At 46.8% G+C, this 20908-nt stretch overlaps 1 protein-coding gene and 1 pseudogene across 3 annotated transcripts in view; both read left to right on the top strand.

Annotated features, from left to right (window-relative positions):
• The window catches only part of frmd5b (FERM domain containing 5b), a gene marked incomplete at both ends in the record, with an annotated part of 118886 nt that overhangs the window by 29485 nt on the left and 68493 nt on the right, over positions 1 to 20908 (top strand). The window lies entirely within an intron of this gene.
• Positions 16650 to 18815, top strand: LOC310789231 (heat shock protein HSP 90-beta pseudogene; annotated as a pseudogene). The gene has a single exon. The product of its transcript is annotated as a heat shock protein HSP 90-beta pseudogene (transcript).

Genomic DNA, 20908 nt, shown 5'->3' with positions numbered 1-20908 from the left:
CTCTGGTCATGGTTGTGTCTGGTCTTCTCTCTGGTCATGCTTGTGTCTGGTCTTCTCTCTGGTCATGCTTGTGTCTGGTCTTCTCTCTGGTCATGGTTGTGTCTGGTCTTCTCACTGGTCATGGTTGTGTCTGGTCTTCTCTCTGGTCATGGTTGTGTCTGGTCTTCTCTCTGGTCATGCTTGTGTCTGGTCTTCTCTCTGGTCATGCTTGTGTCTGGTCTTCTCTCTGGTCATGCTTGTGTCTGGTCTTCTCTCTGGTCATGGTTGTGTCTGGTCTTCTCTCTGGTCATGGTTGTGTCTGGTCTTCTCTCTGGTCATGGTTGTGTCTGGTCTTCTCTCTGGTCATGGTTGTGTCTGGTCTCTCTGGTCATGGTTGTCTCTGGTCTTCTCTCTGGTCATGGTTGTGTCTGGTCTTCTCTCTGGTCATGGTTGTGTCTGGTCTCTCTGGTCTGGTCTCTCTGGTCATGGTTGTGTCTGGTCTTCTCTCTGGTCATGGTTGTGTCTGGTCTTCTCTCTGGTCATGGTTGTGTCTGGTCTCTCTGGTCATGGTTGTGTCTGGTCTTCTCTCTGGTCATGGTTGTGTCTGGTCTCTCTGGTCTGGTCTCTCTGGTCATGGTTGTGTCTGGTCTTCTCTCTGGTCATGGTTGTGTCTGGTCTTCTCTCTGGTCATGCTTGTGTCTGGTCTTCTCTCTGGTCATGCTTGTGTCTGGTCTTTTCTCTGGTCATGGTTGTGTCTGGTCTTCTCTCTGGTCATGGTTGTGTCTGGTCTCTCTGGTCATGGTTGTGTCTGGTCTTCTCTCTGGTCATGGTTGTGTCTGGTCTTCTCTCTGGTCATGGTTGTGTCTGGTCTTCTCTCTGGTCATGGTTGTGTCTGGTCTTGTCACGGCACTATTGCCTCCAGCCCGCGAGTGACTTTCTACCGTCCTTGGATTTTGGGTGACGTTAGGGAACCACGGGTCTCCATGGCAACAAGCTTATTACATCACTGCTCCAGCTGCTGTCGTCAAGCTGGTGTTTGACCAGGCTCTGCAGCAGCCCAGCAGTGACTCGACACACACACACACACACACACACACGCACGCGCACGCACACACACACACACACACACACACACACACGCACACGCACACGCACACACACACTGCTGAGCATGCCAGAACCCTCACTCTAACCTCCTACTAGAAGAGCAATGTACACAACAGGCTATATGCTGGGTTACATTCGCACAATGAGCAGTTTGATTAAATACGTCAGTGGAGATCGTGGGAAGATAATTGTTGCCATTAAACTTTTTTTAGTCTAAAATCTATACTTAACAATTGTTTTAGGCTGAGCACAACCATTTTTGGGGGTGTAGCTTACGCAAATACAGTAGTGTAGCACAGAAGCAGTGTGACTATATAGCAGGGGCTCATAGAACATTTGAAAAAGTTAAACGGGTAGAAACACTTAGCTACTGAAGGGGGCTAAGATATTTCATGTGTTACTGTGTTTTTCTCTGCTCTGCTGATCAGCCACAGTGTCGTACATGGATGTTGTGTTACTGCTCTTCATCAGAGCAGCGTTCAGCCGTACAGTCATTCATATGTCACAATCCCAATGATACGGTCGCCTGTAAGAAAGAAAGCTGAGAAAAGACAAAGGAAATGGCAAGAAGCCAAGGAGGGAGGGGCTAAAGACGAAGAATTATTAATACAATTTATTACAAACCAGTATATTTGATGGAAATTGTATAAGTTAAAACAAGAATTTGTGAGACCACCATGAAATGGAGTTATTGGAATATTTGAACCTTTCCAGTGGTGCAGACAGCAGTACAGTGAGTTGACTTTGTCAAGTTTTTGCTCGGGGCTCCTGGGACTCTGATAGCTTAGCTTCTCCTCTTCACTTGTAGCCTCCTTTAGCTCAGTTTGTCTTTTGCCTGGGGGAAGGTTAGTCCTTCAAACATGTGCCACTGTATTAATGGAGTTAACAGTCTGTCTTTTAATGGGGTTAACAGTTTGTCTTAGCCCAATTTTTTCAGTGTGCTTGTGTCCCTGTAGATCTCTGTGATAGATGCCATATGAAAGTGGAAGCTTCACTTTGGCTGGTGGCGATTTTAGTGGGTAGGCCAATGTTTGCGTGAAGGATATGGTGGCGTTTGCCCAGAAAAGGTCAGAGGTCAAGGTTTAAAAAGCCAACTTCCTCATGCAGCTTCTCCTCCTGTCTTCACCCATGTGCCTCCTGCCAGCCAGGTTGTGTCAGTGTCAAGCTCAAGAAGGTTGAAAAGAGTCCATCCGTGTCCCCCTGGCCCCGCCATTCATCAAAGCAGCCAGACAGGACAGTGAATCCCACAAGGCCTCCTGTACTTCCTGCCTCAGCAGAGGTCAATGTGACCTTGCTGCCTGACTAAACTCTCTCTCGTCCTGTGAGCGCGTCCCCGCAGACGTGAAACATTTATGCAGACAGCAGCGTGTGCCGTGGACCTGGGGCTCTCCCACAGAGGAGACAGACGAGGAGAGAGGAGAGGACACAGGAGGTGAAGAGCATCAGGTGAGCCTGAATGAGAGGAGAGAGAAGGGAGTAAGAGAGGAAGGAGAGGAGAGAGGAGAGGAGAGGAGAGGAGAGGAGAGGAGAGGAGAGGAGAGGAGAGGAGAGGTGAGGAGAGGAGAGGAGAGGAGAGGAGAGGAGAGGAGAGGAGAGGAGAGGAGAGGAGAGGTGAGGAGAGAGGAGAGGAGAGGAGAGGAGAGGAGAGAGGAGAGGAGAGGAGAGGAGAGAGGAGAGGACACAGGAGGTGAAGAGCATCAGGTGAGCTGAATGAGAGGAGAGAAAAGGGAGGAAGAGAGGAAGGAGGGGAGAGGAGAGAGGAGAGGAGAGGAGAGGTGAGGAGAGGAGAGGAGAGGAGAGGAGAGGAGAGGAGAGGAGAGGAGAGGAGTGGAGAGGAGAGGAGAGGAGAGGGGAGAGGAGAGGAGAGGAGAGGAGAGGAGAGGAGAGGAGAGGAGAGGAGAGGAGAGGAGAGGAGAGGAGAGGAGAGGAGAGGAGAGGTGAAGGAGAGCTGCAAGTGAGCTGTCAGTTGTATGTGTCTCACCTGCCTGTGGCTTAGTTACCAAGCAGGAGCTTCTGCCCATGAAAGCTTTGAAAATCTATGGATTCTAAATGTATTTGAGCCGGGGATCTGGCCGTGATGCGTCGTAGTGCTTCCTCCAGTGTTCCCTGTCTTACCTGCTCGTGCACTTCTTACATAATTCAGCTTCTTGCATTTTAGAGCAACATCTAAAATAAGAGCGATGGTGTCAGCACACATATCTTCTCTGCAGGACGGCCATTAAACATGTATACTGTCAATTGTCTGAAGGTGGAGGCAGGCAGCCCCCATCCTCATGGAGGGCAGAGCACCGACAGCCTCCATCCTCAGTAGCAGAGCACACTGCAGGGTGAACTATCTCTGGCAAAGAAGGAAAGCTGGCTGCTGCCTGAGTGGGGGTGAGACAGAGAGACAGAGGGGGGAGAGAGAGAGAGAGGGAGAGAGGGGGAGTAGGAAGAGAAAATATGAAATAACCGCGCTCAGAGAGAGACTACAATCCCCATAAACTCGCCAAATGCCGTTTTCATAATATTCTCTTCCACTGTGTTCTGACAGCAAGTTGAAAGCATGTAGTTTGCTGCCGGGGGAAAATATGATGTGGTCCTCCTGTCAGGCTCTGCATTGTCAATATCTCTAAAAAGTCAGTTTGCTTTGTGAGTTCACACTTGGAATTTGCAATGATTGAACACAATTTGTGCACATGCATTCTGTGCCTGTGCATGTCCAGTGTTGAGTAGGTTGTTTTAAAAATGGATTCCACCATAGTTACGGTCTACTTAGTTACTTTTACTTACCTTGTTGTTACCATAGCTACTGTCTACTTACCTTGTCCAAATTGTAATCAGTTCCAGAATCCCAAGGGATTACTCATAATCCTCTCAGCGATGTATTATTTAAGTTACTTTTAGATTACTTTGTCAATGTCATTTGAGGTATAAAGGTTTTAATGACCTCAATAAAAGACCACCAGCTTTTATTAGAAACAGGCCATTATTTATTTTGGCAGGTCCACAGTACCAGGTAGTATGGTACTGGTATGGCAGGGGGGGGGGTCCACAGTACCAGGTAGTATGGTACTGGTATGGCAGGGGGGGGGCTTTCAAAGGCAGCAGCGGGCTCATTCTTAAAGCTAGAGTAAAGATCCTGGCCTCATATGAAACTAGAAGACGTAAGGAATCCATATTGCTACCAGCCATCTGTCATGCTAGCGTGTCGGGAAGGGGGCGCTGCAATAACGCTCCAAAGTTAGGCACATTTTGGGCGAGGGAAAAATTGGCATGGCCATTTTCAAATTGCCCCCTCACCATTTTTAACTGCCCCCTCAGTCACTTCATCCTGGAGCCGGGCCTGGCGTGTGTGCATGCATGTGTGTGGAGTGTGTGTGTGTGTGTGTGCATGTGTGTGTGAGTGTGTGTGTGTGTGTGTGTGTGTGTGTGTGCATGTGTGTGTGTGTGTGTGTGTGGCGTGCGTGCGTGCATGCATGTGTGTGTGAGTGCCTGTCAATCATGTACATTACTGCAGCCATTTATTTGTGATAAGGTCAGTCGTCCTCGAGCTGCTTCACTGACACAACTGATCCATCACAGCCAACATGAAGGTTCACAGTGGAGAGAGAGAGACAGGACAGACGGGCGAGTGACTGTATGACATCATGATGTCACAAACTATTCAAGCAGGATTCCAATCAGAACCTCACAGCTATCCCCATGTTCCCCTCTTTTCTTTTTTAAGATGAGCGGTCTCTTCTCTGTCAGTATTTTACTAAGTTTCTTCTAGTTAATACCGTGGCGTGTAGATAGAAAGTAAGGTAAAAAAGGAGACAAGAGAATAGCGTTTTGACAGTTGTACCCATTATGAAGGGGTTTGCATACTACAAGCTGAGCCACTACGAATGACATGTGGATCTGCATGGTAGTGATGTGGATCTGCATGGTAGTAGTCTGGCTGGCCAGCCTCCTCTCCCTTCCGTCCGAGGAGTCTGGCGCTGCAGGTCTCCATAGTGGGATTGCGATGGGCGGCGCTTAGCGGCAGTGCCCTTGGAAAATAGTTTCAAACAATCCAACTTGCTGTTTTCAGCGTGTAGCAACGAGCTAGCGTGTAGGTTTCTGCCGTTAGCTTGCTAGCTAGTTAGCGTTGTTGTTCTCACTGAGGCGGCAGGGCACTGTTTACAGCAACACACAGGGAGGAGGGAGCGGAGGCCGCTCTGATTGACATGGTCGGAGCCAATGACAGAGCTTCTTAAGCGGGGAGCGGACATCCGGCAGCGTCTGAAATCGACACTTCCAATGGGAGAGCAGAGTAGAGCAGGGGAGGGTTTATCTCAGTTATGGAGACCTGCGGCGCCAGACTCCTCGGACAGAAGGGAGAGAAGGCTGGCCAGCGAGACTAGCATGGTAGTGATGTGGATCTGCATGGTAGTGATGTGGATCTATCTGCATGGTAGTGATCTGGATCTGCATGGTACTGCAGGCGAGGGAAATGGACCCAAAATGCAGTCACAGGATTTAATATGAACGCTATTAATGAAACAACGTAGCTGTAAATTAGTATTTTCCATATGAGTGCAAATGGGTTTGTTGCAGTGACAGGAGAATTGGTCTCAAGTTATCAGTTCATAATCCAATCTCATCAAGTTAAACACAAGTTTATAAATGGCTTTTTATGCCTTTAAAGCAAGATGCAGAATTAGCTCGTATTCTCTCAAGCATTTTGCTCGAAATGATAGAGGCTCTGATTATAAATGCTACATCAGGAATGGGTAACTTTTATTAAACTTGTTTTGTGCCTTATAAATCTCTATGTTACCCACATTGTTTTTTTCTCATTTCATATTCACAATCTCTGTCCATGCTGCAGGGAATATTGAAAGCATTATCATTGTCATACATGTCATTATTTTAATGAAAGCGGTAATTTTGTCTCATTTAATTGAGATTCACCACCCGTCCACAGTGAAAGGTCTTCATTTGAATGGCCGTTTCGCCCTGACCAAATGAGCAAACTGTTCACACCTCACCACTAGAGCCTGAGGGGTTATTGAAGAGGTGCTAACTTTGGAATAAAATGGCTATTATTCAAATGAATGGATGGTTACCCATTTGACATTGTTTCACACACGTCATCCTATTTAAACAGATCATTAGTACCGGTAGTCGTGCCAGAATCCAAAACTAATTTCCACTGAACGCTAAACAGTCTGTCTACTGCAACTCCATGAATTAGCACATCCCAAAGCTAATATTCCTCAAATAATATTTATTATACGAATTCATATTAAAACTAGCTATTTTGAAGTTAATGTAAGGTAATAATACCGTAATCTAATAATGTAAAATAGGTGATGTATTCATTTTAATGTTACTGGAGACATGCAAATAATAAAATCAAGAGCAGAAAAAGTTCCCTGTGCTTTAGGCAGAGGAGGGAGGGAAACCATTTCAAATTGTGATGCCTGCCACCAAATAGACATATTTAACATGCTGATTGCTGCTGATTCAGCTGACACACTTCTAACAAACATTATGTTCATTGGATAACACCTTTTAAACGTAAAAAAAAAAAGATTTAAAGAAAATAATTGCATTATAAATAAGCATTTTAGAAAATGTCTATGGGAAAATAAATGGCGGATGAAAATCTCTGGTACAGTGCTGAAGCAGGAAGTGACGTTGACTTTTACCTCTCTATTGGTCTAAAAAGTACTTAGGCTACTGGTAGACCCCTAGACTTTCCCTGAAGTCTCATCTGACAGTAAACCACCATTATCAGTAATTAATGAAGCATGAGGTGAGTATCTCATGCAAAGCTGACAAGTGACAAGTCAAGCTGACTTGGCAAAATCCCCCCTCCCCCTCTTATTTCTTACAGCTTTCGATCTGGCTTTTGGTTGCATAATTAATCAGGCCTTGTGGGGCCGAAGCATCTGAAAGTGCTTATGGGTGAAATCTGGCTCATGTGGAAGAGACTGCTTAGTATATGTGATTAGTCTTAACCTGCACATTCAGTCCACTTCAGTTCAGTTTACTGTCTTTATGATGCTCCCAGAGTCAACAACAACAACAACAACAACAACAGTACTCGAGTGCCTCTTACACCTGAGGAAAAATGGCTTGAAACTACCTTTTGGCAGTGTGGTGTTTATTTAGGAGACCAACATGAATCTACTTTCCGACCAAGTAATGAGGTTGGTTTGATGACACTATGTAAATATAATTTCTGCTATAACTATAGTTATAGCAAAAATAAGGTATTTATCAATATAAGAAAGAATGTATGCATTGTAGGGCTGTGAATCTTCACTGGCCTCACGATTCGATTCGATTACAATTCATGGGTCAATGATTCAATTCGATTCAATTCCACGATGCATCACGATGCATCTCGATACAGCTCAAAGTATTGCAGCTCCAAGTATCAAATCCTCAATGTTCTATATTATTACTGCACATGGCTACTTTTTCATCAATTAATACAAGTAGTCAGATAAATATCAACCCCCCCCCTTTTTTTTTTTTTACTTAGAAAGTGCTTTAAAATCTGAATGTCAACATAAATTTAAACATAAACGATTCAGCGTTTATCTGTCAACGATTCGATTGGATTCACATGTCCGCATCGCGATGCATCGATTAAACGATTAATTTTGACACCCCTAATGCATCGCCATAGCACCCTTTTAATATTCAAATGATATGATTTAATTATGATGAATGGTTCCAGCTTTGTAAATGCAGCATTGTTTGTTTTGGTGGTATTTAAGTGGCCTTTTTGGTGGCTTCAGTGTGAGTGGATCTGCACTGTCTAAATAGCTTGTGGAGGACAATCTCCTTTCTGCCACCTTACTCCCCCGGGACCAGCCAGGCTGAAGACAATTAAGAAATGCATCTGAAAGTCAATTACCAACTCTAAGGATCAATAACAATCCTGTTCCTTACAGAGAACAGAGGCTAATCATGATATCGAGTCCTCAAAACCCAATTTTCTCTCAATTACCACGGCTTGTTGAGCTGGTTCGCTCTCAGTGTGATGGGCTCAGCATGGTTTGTTGGCCTGGTTTGCTCTCAGTCAGGCTCTCAAGCGTCACATCATTTGTACATTTGACACTTTGTTGGATATTTCACCAGTGGAGTAATGATGAATGTTTAGCAGCCCTGTTAGTAACAGTATGCTGTTACTATAGGTTGAGGCCACGTCTCGTCATAGACGCTGGTTTAGCTGGCTCAGCCTGGCCGGGGGCGTGGTCAGGGTGGGGTAAAAAAAAAAAACCCCGTTCTGTCCATTCAGCAAAGTTAGAATTTAGCTGATAGCCCAGCCCAGGCAGACACGATCGGGGATTTAACCACCGCAGTAAACGCACATCTGAGCAGACGTCTTGTGTTCTGCTCTAGAACCCCCAAACCTGTAGTTTAGAGCCGCAGCACCGTCTTTTGGTGAGTCAGCCCATGAGATATATGGGCGGTTTTACCCCACTCGCGCGCCAGCCGTTTAACATTTTGTGGGCGTTCCCAGACATGCAGACTGTCTATCATATATTGTAACGCTGCCTTGTAGACCCAGATGAGGACGCACTTGCATATTCTTACACAGTATGCTATGTGCTATGCTATGTGCTGGTCAACTCTTTCATGCACACATTGACTGTTGTCAATGAGATGAAACATTGGTTTAAACAGGGCTTCTGAGCTACGTTCACAGCCTCTGTGTCTGTCAGCCATTGTTGAGCTGATGCAGTGAGGGGAATGAGGCCTCCTACTGTATGTTCGAGGTATGGCAACACATGGTTGGCGAGCTCAGCTGTCATTTAAGGCTCCCTTGGTGCGCAGTGACAGTGACTCAACTCTCGGAGGTATCTGAGCTTTTAATTGAAAGGCTTGTTGTACTGGTGGAAGTAGCTTTCCTTAATGGACTGTCTTCTCATAGTGACCTTCAGCCCGTACTCGTGCTTGGCGAGGTGCATCTCCTCCCTCTGCTCTCCAGGGACTCTGTCATAATAAAGACGTGGCAGCCACGGACTGGAATCAATTTAGCCTCCCAAATTCTCCCTGACGTGTCTGCAGCATAGCAGCATCACGCAGGCTTCATCCTGTTATGCCGGTTTCTCGGGAATTATGATTTAGCATCTCCTCGTTTTAATGGCATCTAATGAGTTACTAATGAGATACTCTTCCACAGAGATGGTGTTGTGGTCATCTAGACCGCTGCCTCTAGAACCACATGTACGACTGACTAGAATCAAATCCCAGTGGAATCTTCTATCTTAACCCCTTGAACTGTGATTTTCCCATTCAATTTCCCCTTAAGTAGCTCCAAAGTTATACTCTAGCACACTCATATCGAATGAAATATTCAATCTCAAGATGACTTTTTTATGGCTGCATCATTACATTATGCTATTGTGCATATATCACACACACACACACACACACACACACGCGCACGCACACACACACACACACACACACACACACACACACACACACACACACACACACACACACGGGGATCTTGGCTAGAATTTAAAATAAAGTTCTGTGGGTTTAAACTTGTCTGTGCAATATACTGATGGACCCCCTGGTGGGGCCGGCAAGGTGGAAGGTCTCCTCCAGGCTGTGGAAGGTCTCCTCCAGGCTTTTATTCTTATCAATCGTCCTTCTGTCTGAATGAAGAAGAAGAATGAATGAAGAAACATATGAAAGGGAATGGAGTGCTGACTCTCCTGTTGTGGTGGGTAAATAAACTATTGTTCACATCACAACAATGTGTTGTGGTTTAGTAAAGACACACACTTGAATGGTCTAAGTAAGTATGAACATTATTGAATCATCTCTGCAGAGTAGCGCTCTGTCTTCAACAGACTAGAGCATCTGCTAAAGAGAGAGCAGGTCTCAACAAAGTGAACACAGTTTCTAGAGAGTAGAAGAGACACAGGAATGAGGTCTGAGTTGACCCCTGGAAGCTGAGGCTAGGTTGTGCATTATCTCAAGGAGTGGTACATTGTGTCTCTTGTTATTCAGAGTGCCAGACATAACCTGTCTGTGTCATCTCAGTCCACGCTGAGACAGCCACTTATGGCTGAGACACAGCAGAAAGGTCTCTGACGCAGAGCGTCTCCAGCAGGGGCCTGGCCATTCACAGCAGAATGGCTCGGTTTTGCTCCGCGCCGCCTCGCTTCATACTAGGGTTGTCAAAAGTATTGGTAGTATCGATAAAAGTCAATACTAAAAATTTGAAACGGATACAATACTCATTTGCAACTGAAAAATCATGATGACTAGAGCAGGTGTAATCTGCTGTGTTATGATAGGCTGATGACTAGAGCAGGTGTAATCTGCTGTGTTCTGATAGGCTGATGACTAGAGCAGGTGTAATCTGCTGTGTTATGATAGGCTGATGACTAGATCAGGTGTAATCTGCTGTGTAAGGTTAAAGTTTTTAATGAGTTTTATTGGGCCTAGATTATGGAGAAGCATCGCATCTTTCTGTCCGTCCATCTGTCTTTGTTTATTTTTTATGCCTCTTGATGTGTTGTTGTCATCCGTGCCGCGTGCTATCGAAAATGGTATCGAGTATCGATATTTTCCTGGGTATCGGTATCGAAGTAGAAATTCTAGTATCGTGACATCCCTACTTCATACCCGCCGCCGCTCGCCTCTAAAATAGACCAGACGCTGCGGGATGTGAGAGACGGACGTGACGCACCGCATCTGTTAACAAGGACGCCGAAATGAAACTGCCTCCGCGACGCGCTGCTTCCACGTGGGAGACGTTTCTGGTGTGTCCCGGCTGTTAGAGTCCTTTCTCAGGAAAAAGGAATGCTGTCTTGTGCACATGTTGTTCCCATGGATCTGTCATTGTATAACTTTGTGAGCTTGCCTTTGTGTATGATCATGTTCTTAAGTTCCCACTTCTCCCTCAACAGTCCCCCCTTTTCTACTCATTTGTACTTTGTACAGACTAGTGCACCAAATGTGTTCATGTGTGACTGTGTGTGGGTACTGGGTACTGCAGTAAGCAGTAGAAGATGTACTGGGTACTGCAGTAAGCAGTAGAAGATGTACTGGGTACTGCAGTAAGCAGTAGAAGATGTACTGGGTACTGCAGTAAGCAGTAGAAGATGTACTGGGTACTGCAGTAAGCAGTAGAAGATGTACTGGGTACTGCAGTAAGCAGTAGAAGATGTACTGGGTAGTGGGTACTGCAGTATGTTAGTGTGTGACTGTGTGGTGGTACTGGGTACTGCAGTAAGCAGTAGAAGATGTACTGGGTAGTGGGTACTGCAGTAAGCAGTAGAAGATGTACTGGGTACTGCAGTAAGCAGTAGAAGATGTACTGGGTACTGCAGTATGTTAGTGTGTGACTGTGTGTGGTGGTACTACTGGGTACTGCAGTGTGACTGTGTGTGGGTACTGCAGTAAGAAGTAGAAGATGCAACCCAGAGGACTGAATCATGGGATATCAATCATCCTCAAGGCAGCAATGTCCGCTGCGGGATCATACGGAGAGACAGGAAGCAGCACGACATCTATCTTCATTCTGTTTACAGGAGACAAGATGGTGATGAAGCAGCGTCTCAGCACAACACGGAAAGCAGGAAGTCATCTGCATCAGGAGAATAGCGGCGCACCACATCATCACAAAGAACAGCATTTTCAAACCACACTGTATTTTGGCAGAGATCCCCTATCTGAGCACTGCTTAAAATCAAGCGTCAACCTTTATTTGCCACTGGAAAATAAAGCCAACGTGCAACTGCCAAAAACTGCAGTTCCTCGAATGGCCACTCGAGGCTGGCTGCAAAAGCGAGTCGATCCCCATAGACCCCCATGTCAAAATGCCTAGCATTACAGCAGAAACAAACAAACAAACAAATAGCTAAATTCCCCATACATGACAACTGTAGGGGGGGTATCTAACTCACCTGTTTATATGGTCTATGGCTGCAAAAATAAGTCTGATTGTATAGAAGCCAATGGGGAAACGACCCTACTTCTCACTTGATTTATGACCTCAGTAAACACTTTCCTAATGAGTTTATGGTCTCAATCACTAGCGTCAAGTCTTCAATTACAGCATGATGCTCATTGAGTAAATGATGGTCCTGTGTAGAGTCAAATAAACGATAAAGCAGACTATGCTTTGGCGCGTGATTGACAGCTTGCCTGTCCAGTGATGGCGCAGCTCGCCGATCACAGACCAATAGCAGGCGGCTCTGTGGATGTTCTCGTCACTTCTGGTTAGGGTAAAAAAAATGCCAAACTCGAGGCTCCAAAACGGGAGTCCGCAAACCAATGGGTGACATCAACGGTGGCTCCACCCACATATTTTACACCGTCAAAATGTATTGCAGAGGGGAAGCTAGCATAGCTGCTTCAGAGGGGAAGCTACAGTAGCATAGCTGCTGCAGAGGGGAAGCTAGCATAGCTGCTGCAGATGGGAAGCTAGCATAGCTGTTGCAGAGGGGAAGCTAGCATAGCTGCTGCAGATGGGAAGCTAGCATAGCTGTTGCAGAGGGGAAGCTAGCATAGCTGCTGCAGAGGGGAAGGAAGCTAGCATAGCTGCTGCAGAGGGTAAGCTAGCATAGCTGCTGCAGAGGGGAAGCTAGCATAGCTGCTGCAGAGGGGAAGCTAGCATAGCTGCTGCAGATGGGAAGCTAGCATAGCTGTTGCAGAGGGGAAGCTAGCATAGCTGCTGCAGAGGGGAAGCTAGCATAGCTGCTGCAGAGGGGAAGCTAGCATAGCTGCTGCAGAGGAGAAGCTAGCATAGCTGCTGCAGAGGGGAAGCTAGCTGCTGCAGAGGGGAAGCTAGCATAGCTGCTGCAGAGGAGAAGCTAGCATAGCTGCTGCAGAGGAGAAGCTAGCATAGCTGCTGCAGAGGGGAACAGAGGGGAAGCTAGCATAGCTGCTGCAGAGGAGAAGCTAGCATAGCTGCTGCAGAGGGGAACAGAGGGGAAGCTAGCATAGCTGCTACAGAGGGGAAGCTAGCATAGCTGCTGTAGCAGGAAGCTAGCATAGCTGCTGCAGAGGGGAAGCTAGCATAGCTGCTGCAGCAGGAAGCTAGCATAGCTGCTGCAGAGGGGAAGCTAGCATAGCTGTTGGGTTTGACCGTGCCTGCGTCCTCAGAAGAGGCTCCACTCACAGCAGTGCCGTGTGAAAGGGGCCAGCTAGGCCCTGCATGGCTCTGTGCCTTTAGTTTAGATGTTCCAAGTGCAACATGCAGCTCAGGCTGAACTGCAGGCTGACCTGCTGTGTGAAGCTGTGCTCCACTGGAGGCCTCACACTCTGTCTTATCATACTTTGCAGTGTGGTAAAAGGTTAGTGTCAGTTGAGTAGCAAATGAAAGCTTAGGGGTTCAGTTGAAAAGGTTAGGGGACAAGCTAGCACAGCTCAACAGAGAGACAGACAGAACATGTTGGTAGTCTGCTGCTGCTCTCTGAACACATCCCCTCCTTGACATGTCTGTCTTGTCCGACATCATGTCGAGGCCCAGGCGTAAACAATGTGGAACACCACTCGTGCTTTTCCCCCACATTCCACCAGTCTGGTGTGTGTGTGTGTGTGTGTGTGTGAGTGTGTGTGTGTGCGTGTGCATGTGTGTGTGTGAGCAGTGTGTGTGAGGAGTGTGTGTGTGTGTGTGTGTGTGTGTGTGTGAGCAGTGTGTGTGTGAGCAGTGTGTGTGTGTGTGTGTGTGTGTGTGTGTGTGTGTGTGTGTGTGTGTGTGAGGAGTGTGTTGTCGAGCTGAGAGCTGTGTGACAGGAATAAGAACGACTCCTGCTTGTCCTCTCAGGGGCTCAGTGAATCTGTAGCTCAGCCAAATAATTGTCTGGTCCGCTGTGTCGCTGTGTCGCTGTGTCGCTGTGTGGCTGTGTGGCTGTCTGTCTGTGTGTTTGTCTGTCTGTCTGTCTGTCTGTCAGTCTGTCTGTCTGTCTGTCTGTCTGTCTGTCTGTGTGTCTGTGTGTCATATGAAATGAGGCAGTTTGATCTTCTTCTCCTTGTACCCTGGAGTCCAGAGCAGATAATTGGAGTGAGGTATGATGTAATCTTCTCAACCTAGTTACAGTCCAAAGCAAAGCGTTATGTGGGATCAGGCTCATGTTCATTATCTTCGCACTTGACTCAGTTTCCAACGATGAATGAAGTCGTTCACTTCATGCGAAAGACTTTTGATTTGAACCCACGTTACAGCAGTGACACCGTGTGCCATGAGACTTGTATTGGCATTGCACTCATCTGTTAGTCCACCATGATGTGACATGTTGGCCTAATGATTCAGTGCTGCTGTGAGAAGTGCTGTAGGACAGTCCAGCTGCTGCTCCATCTCATGTGATGTTTACATCTCAAAGTCATAGTAAATACATGATCCGTTTTGGGGGATTCCTCTTCTGTCATTATTGGATCCACCTTGTGAATAAAGACTAAAAACACACCTTTTCAGGCTCCATCTGGGCCCTTCTTGAACTAACATCTTTCTCTCTCTCTCTCTCTCTCTCTCTCTCTCTCTCTCTCAAAATGTATTTTTTATTTTTTTACCACTATTCCTTCAGAAGTTGTAGCTGTCATACAGGACTGTTGTTGCATAGTTGATTTCTCTATTGCTGACTAAAATGTGTTATTGTAAGTCGCTTTGGATAAAAGCATCTGCCAAATGACGTAATGCAATATAAATGTAATGAATAATAATACAGTATACTGTATCTAGATTTCACTACACATTTGTTTGTAAAGTGATCTTCCCCCTCTCTGTCTTGTTAAAGTTAGAGTCATTGGCTGTGGGACTGAAATGTTGCTGCAGCACATTACATGCTGGGACTGACGATGCTGGCTTTTCTTCATCTGTCCATGTGTGGCCTTGAGCCAGCTCTCACAGACTTCTGTGTGTGTCTGTGTTTATTTCTGTACCACACACACACACAAGCACACACACTCACACTCACACTCTCACACACGCACGCACGCACGCGCTCACGCACGCACGCACTCACACTCACACACTCACACACACACACACACACACACACAGCTTGCTGTGTTGCTGCCCAGTTGCATTTTAATGACTCAACAAAACCCACTTCCTGGCTTGCTTGACGTCACCCCCCTTGATAATGCAGGCCGTTGGGCGCACGTGCACTACGGGGTGAACATGATTTTAGAAGGTCCCCGGTGTCTGTCTGTCCCTTAAAGATGGACTCCACCGCTGTGTGTGTGTGTTGCTCATAGCCTATTTCACTAATGTCATCCAGCAGGCTGGGTCTATACTGTAGGCATGATGCGGTAAGACTTTTAATTAGTGGGTTTGCAGTCACTCTTGTCACTGGAGATATTTGGTACTGATGCTGGGGCTGAAATGTGACAGACAGCGCTACAGAAAGGCCAGAGCAGCAAGGAGAGACACTACTGAAGTCATCTCACGCCACCGGAGCAAATCTGAGCAATGAATGTGTTTTTGCAGTCGACTCAGTTCAGCATGTTTGTGCTACACTTGACAAATGAGCTGCGTCTGTGTTACACTTGCTAACACTTAGGAGTGAGAAGCTCACGATGACTCTGCACGTCAGGGCGTAATGGTACACCGAGGTGTTGGATAAAAGACAGCTGTGCTCATGTTTGGCTGATGATATCATTTAGTGGGAATGTGGGAATTGTGGAAATGAAATGCCCTTTTATATCCAGTCTCTGTTTGGAACATGCCAAGCAGAAGCAATATAGCTCTCCATCCAATGAGTACTGTTTGTGCACTGACCCTGCTGACCCTGCTGACCTGACCCTGCTGGCTGTGTTGAGTACTGACCCTGCTGGCTGTTTATGCCTTACTCAACAAGTGCCTTGATTCCCCAAACACGTCCATGATCTCTCCCTCTCATGTGGTTTTTATACAGGTAAGGTGCATGTGTGGATGGTGGGCGGGGCTTAGTTTCATGACCTCAGAGCTTGTACTTTCTCTACCAGCCTGTCGTAGTCGGCACCAGAGAACTGGTCCACCTTCTGGTTGTTTTTGTAGAAGTGGAATGTAGGCATGCCCACATCCTGGGCCTCGTCCACATCCACCTTCAGGAAAACCACATTCTTGTTCTCTGCCTTTTCTGACATTTCATGGTAGCGGGGGGCGATCTGTTTACAGGGGCCGCACCATGTGGCTGTGAAGTCCACGACCACCAGCTTGTCTCCAGCCGACTTCAGGAGGCCCAGGAAGGAATCCAAATCCTCAACTTCTTCTACCATGATTATAAAACAAAAACGACGATGGGCCTCTTGTATGGACGACACGGGGAGTTTAGAAATGCCCTTTTCAGCAGGCATTTATCAGAGCTGCATGAAATTATGCAAGTGATATCACTGATGAATTAATGACAGCATAGCTGCTGCTTATTATGTCATAGAAATTGTGACATCATCAGTGATGTCATAAATCACTGAAATTATGCAAGTCATATCAGTGATTTATGACATCACTGCTGATGCCATAGAAATTGTGACATCATCAGTGATGTCATAAATCCTTCTCTGCAGAGGCTATAAGTACAGTAGGACTGGTAGCCCTTCTGCACAGTAGTGACTTGCTTTATTCAAGATACATCCACAGAACACACAAGATGTCTGAAGAAATGCGCCCAGAGGAGGAGCCTGAGACCTTTGCCTTCCAGGCAGAGATTGCTCAGCTTATGTCCCTGATTATCAACACCTTCTACTCCAACAAGGAGATCTTCCTCAGGGAATTGATCTCCAATGCTTCTGATGCTTTGGACAAAATCCGCTATCAAAGCCTGACAGACCCCACCAGGCTGGAAAGTGGCAAGGAGCTGAAGATTGCCATCATCCCCAATGTAGCCGAGCGCACCCTGACCCTCATTGACACCGGAATCGGCATGACCAAAGCCGACCTGATCAACAACCTGGGGACCATCGCCAAGTCTGGCACCAAGGCCTTCATGGAGGCCCTGCAGGATGGAGCTGACATCTCTATGATCGGTCAGTTTGGTGTGGGTTTCTACTCTGCCTACCTGGTTGCTGAGAAGCTGGTCGTTATAACCAAACACAACGATGATGAGCAGTACACCTGGGAGTCCTCTGCCGGAGGCTCATTCACAGTCAAAGTGGACAGCGGGGAGTCCATTGGCCGCGGAACCAAGGTCATTCTGCACCTGAAGGAGGACCAGAAAGAGTACATTGAGGAGAAGAGGGTCAAGGAAGTTGTTAAGAAGCACTCCCAGTTCATTGGTTACCCCATCACCCTGTTTGTGGAGAAGGAGCGCGACAAGGAGATCAGTGACGACGAAGCTGAGGAGGAGAAGGCAGAGAAGGAGGAGAAACATGATGCAGAGGACAAGCCAAAGATCGAGGATGTGGGCTCTGACGACGAGGAGGACTCCAAAGACAAGGAGAAGAAGAAGAAAAAGAAGATCAAGGAGAAGTACATTGACCAGGAAGAGCTGAACAAGACCAAGCCTATTTGGACCAGGAACCCTGATGACATCACCAACGAGGAGTATGGAGAGTTCTACAAGAGTCAGACCAATGACTGGGAGGATCACTTGGCCGTCAAGCACTTCTCAGTGGAGGGCCAGCTCGAATTCAGGGCTTTGCTTTTCATTCCCCGCCACGTGCCCTTCGACCTCTTTGAGAGCAAGAAAAAGAAGAACAACATCAAGTTGTATGTTAGGAGAGTCTTCATCATGGACAGCTGTGAGGAGCTCATCCCTGAGTACCTGAACTTTGTGCGTGGCGTGGTTGACTCTGAGGACCTGCCCCTCAACATCTCCAGAGAGATGCTGCAGCAGAGCAAGATCCTCAAGGTCATCCGCAAGAATATTGTCAAGAAGTGTCTGGAGCTCTTCACTGAGCTGGCCGAGGACAAGGAGAACTACAAGAAGTTCTATGACGGCTTCTCCAAGAATCTCAAGCTGGGCATCCATGAGGACTCTCAGAACCGTAAGAAGCTGTCTGAGCTGCTGCGCTACCACAGCTCACAGTCTGGAGACGAGATGACCTCCCTCACAGAGTATCTCACCCGCATGAAGGAAAACCAAAAGTCCATCTTCTACATCACTGGTGAGAGCAAGGATCAGGTGGCCAACTCCGCCTTCGTGGAGTGTGTCCGCAAGCGCGGCTTTGAGGTCCTGTACATGACGGAGCCCATTGACGAGTACTGCGTTCAGCAGCTGAAGGAGTTTGACGGCAAGAGCCTAGTCTCCGTCACCAAAGAGAGCCTGGAGCTCCCCGAGGACGAGGAGGAGAAGAAAAAGATGGAGGAGGACAAGGCCAAGTTCGAGAACCTCTGCAAGCTCATGAAAGATATCCTTGACAAGAAAGTAGAGAAGGTGACCGTGTCCAACAGACTGGTGTCCTCCCCCTGCTGCATCGTGACGAGCACTTATGGCTGGACGGCCAACATGGAGAGGATCATGAAGGCCCAAGCACTCAGGGACAACTCCACCATGGGCTACATGATGGCCAAGAAGCACCTGGAGATCAACCCTGACCACCCCATCCTGGAGACGCTCCGGCAGAAGGCCGGCCTCGACAAGAACGACAAGGCCGTGAAGGACCTGGTCATCCTGCTGTTTGAATCCGCCCTGCTGTCCTCAGGCTTCTCCCTGGACGACCCACAGACCCACTCCAACCGCATCTACAGGATGATCAAACTGGGACTGGGTATTGATGAGGACGACGTGCCCACAGAGGAGCCTGCCTCCCTCCCAGATGTGATTCCCCCACTAGAAGGTGACGACGATGCTTCACGCATGGAAGAAGTGGATTAAAGCTCACTCACATTTAATCCTTTAGCCAAAACATTTTCGATGATACATCTGTAACTAGATTATACATCTGTAAGTTAGGGGAGCCTGATCTTGTCATTTGGTTAAAAAAATTAAATAAAGTATAAAAGTATAAAATCTCCGTCTCATTTTTTGTCGTTGTTTACGTGACAGGCTTGTTCTTTTAGCTTATTGTATCCATCCTGTGAGGGATGTGCACAGATACACCCCAGGTGAGGTGCTGCACAAGCACTTGCCCTTTTGGTCTCACTGGTACCTTTTTTGCAAGACACATCCACGGCCAACATGACTGTTTCAGAGGCTGTAGAGTGTAGCAGACTCATTTTAAACCTTTCTGTATGCAGTATAAATGTGTTATTTTCACCTATTCTATTTGATTTTTAACCCCCCTCCCTCTTTTTTAATGTGTAAATTGGAAGGAGGGGGAACTCTTCAAGTGTGTGGTCACTGGTTACCCAGGCCTGACTGTATGTAACTATCTTTTATAGATAGCCTAATTGTGAGAAGGGTGCCCTTTTTTACCACGTGCGCAGCCTGCGCAGAGCATGGTCAAGAGAAGGCATTTTGGGGTGAGTCAGGCATTCATTCATTCATTCATTCATCAGTGGTGTCATCAGTGTCAAACTTTGGCTGTTGAAACGGTGATGATGTCATCAGTGATGATGTCATCAGTGATGTAATCAGTGAGTGATGTCATCAGTGAGTGATGTCATCATCAGTGATGTCACTTGAAGATTTTGAGGGTTGTCAGTCAGTCCAGCTTCCTTCAGACATGATGCAGGCCGGCAGACAGCTGCCAGGCAAAAAGGAAACATCTGGAGCCGAGTGAACCAGCTGGGCGTACGCCTAGGTGTAACGCTACGTCCGACGTAGAACTCAAAGTTACGACTAACTTAATTTTATGACTAGTGCACCATGTAGTCTTAAGCCCTGTATGCCTTGTGCCTGGGTGTAAATCTTACGTCTGGTATGAAGCAGGTGTAAAAGTTACACCCAAGGCGTACTCACTGACAGCTGTCTCATCTTGATCTGCGCTGTCGGGACTGACAGCTCTGTGCTGTCAGTGCCGTTCAGTCCTGTGATGCGGGGGAATCTTCTACAAAAATATCGATCGATATGTGCTGTAATTTGGACGTTTTGGGTGCAGGACCTCCGCTTGTCGGCGGGTTTTTAAAAGCTGATGCGTCGGAAGATCTTTCCATTTCTTCCTGACTTCCTCAACTGCCCGCAGTGTGCAGTCCGCCGTCGCATCCATTATTGATTGCACTTGTGATTTCAAATTCCATGCATCTTGTTTCTGTTTGTTTGTGTTGGCGCTGTTAAAATTAGCTGTGGGAACGTTTCTATACTTTGAATACAACTCTATAAGTTTGAGCTGAGTTTGAGCTGTCTGTCAGCTGACTCGAGCTCGTCCGAGAGAAGTGTGTTGCTTGGCAACAAGCACGTATTCACGTGAACGCGCACGTCCGCAGCCTAAAGACCGGGCGCAGCTACGACCATGTTAAGTCAGGCTTGGTGCACTCGGTGTAAATTCAAATCACAACGTCGGGCGTAGCTAAGACCGGCGTAACAGTTAAGACCTACTTTTTTACGCCCAGCTGGTGCACTCGGCTGCTGTTGACCAAAAAATACATTCTACACTGGAGGACAAATGTTCAATTTGTGTGTATGCACGATATGGGTTGAAGGACAAAAAGGCTTCAAGGATGATTTACTGTCAGCTTGTATGTAATTCTCCACTATCTATATGGGTCACTGACCTTCTCATTAAAGCACCATGATGGATTTCAGACTCAGATCTTGCATGATATGCTTCCAAGCTGCATCAAATGTGTGCATATGTATGCAGTGGTAAAGGTCTTCTGTGGGTGCTGAGTTCATATGGATCAGATGAATAGAGTGCAGGACTGTGATAACGCCTACAGCTTAAAACATTGAACATACACTACTGTGGTGTATGTAGTGTGCAAATGGTTAGTGAGGTAGAGAATATTCATCATACCACCAAGCAATAGATTTAACAAGAACGCTACTGATTTGAACATTTTTAGCAAAAAGGCCTAATGGTAAATAAT

The sequence above is a fragment of the Poromitra crassiceps genome (assembly GCF_964638095.1).
Source record: "Poromitra crassiceps genome assembly, chromosome: 14".
Classification (NCBI taxonomy): domain Eukaryota; kingdom Metazoa; phylum Chordata; class Actinopteri; order Beryciformes; family Melamphaidae; genus Poromitra; species Poromitra crassiceps.
Note: the sequence above shows the minus strand (reverse complement) of the source record. Positions and strands in the feature narration are given on the sequence as shown.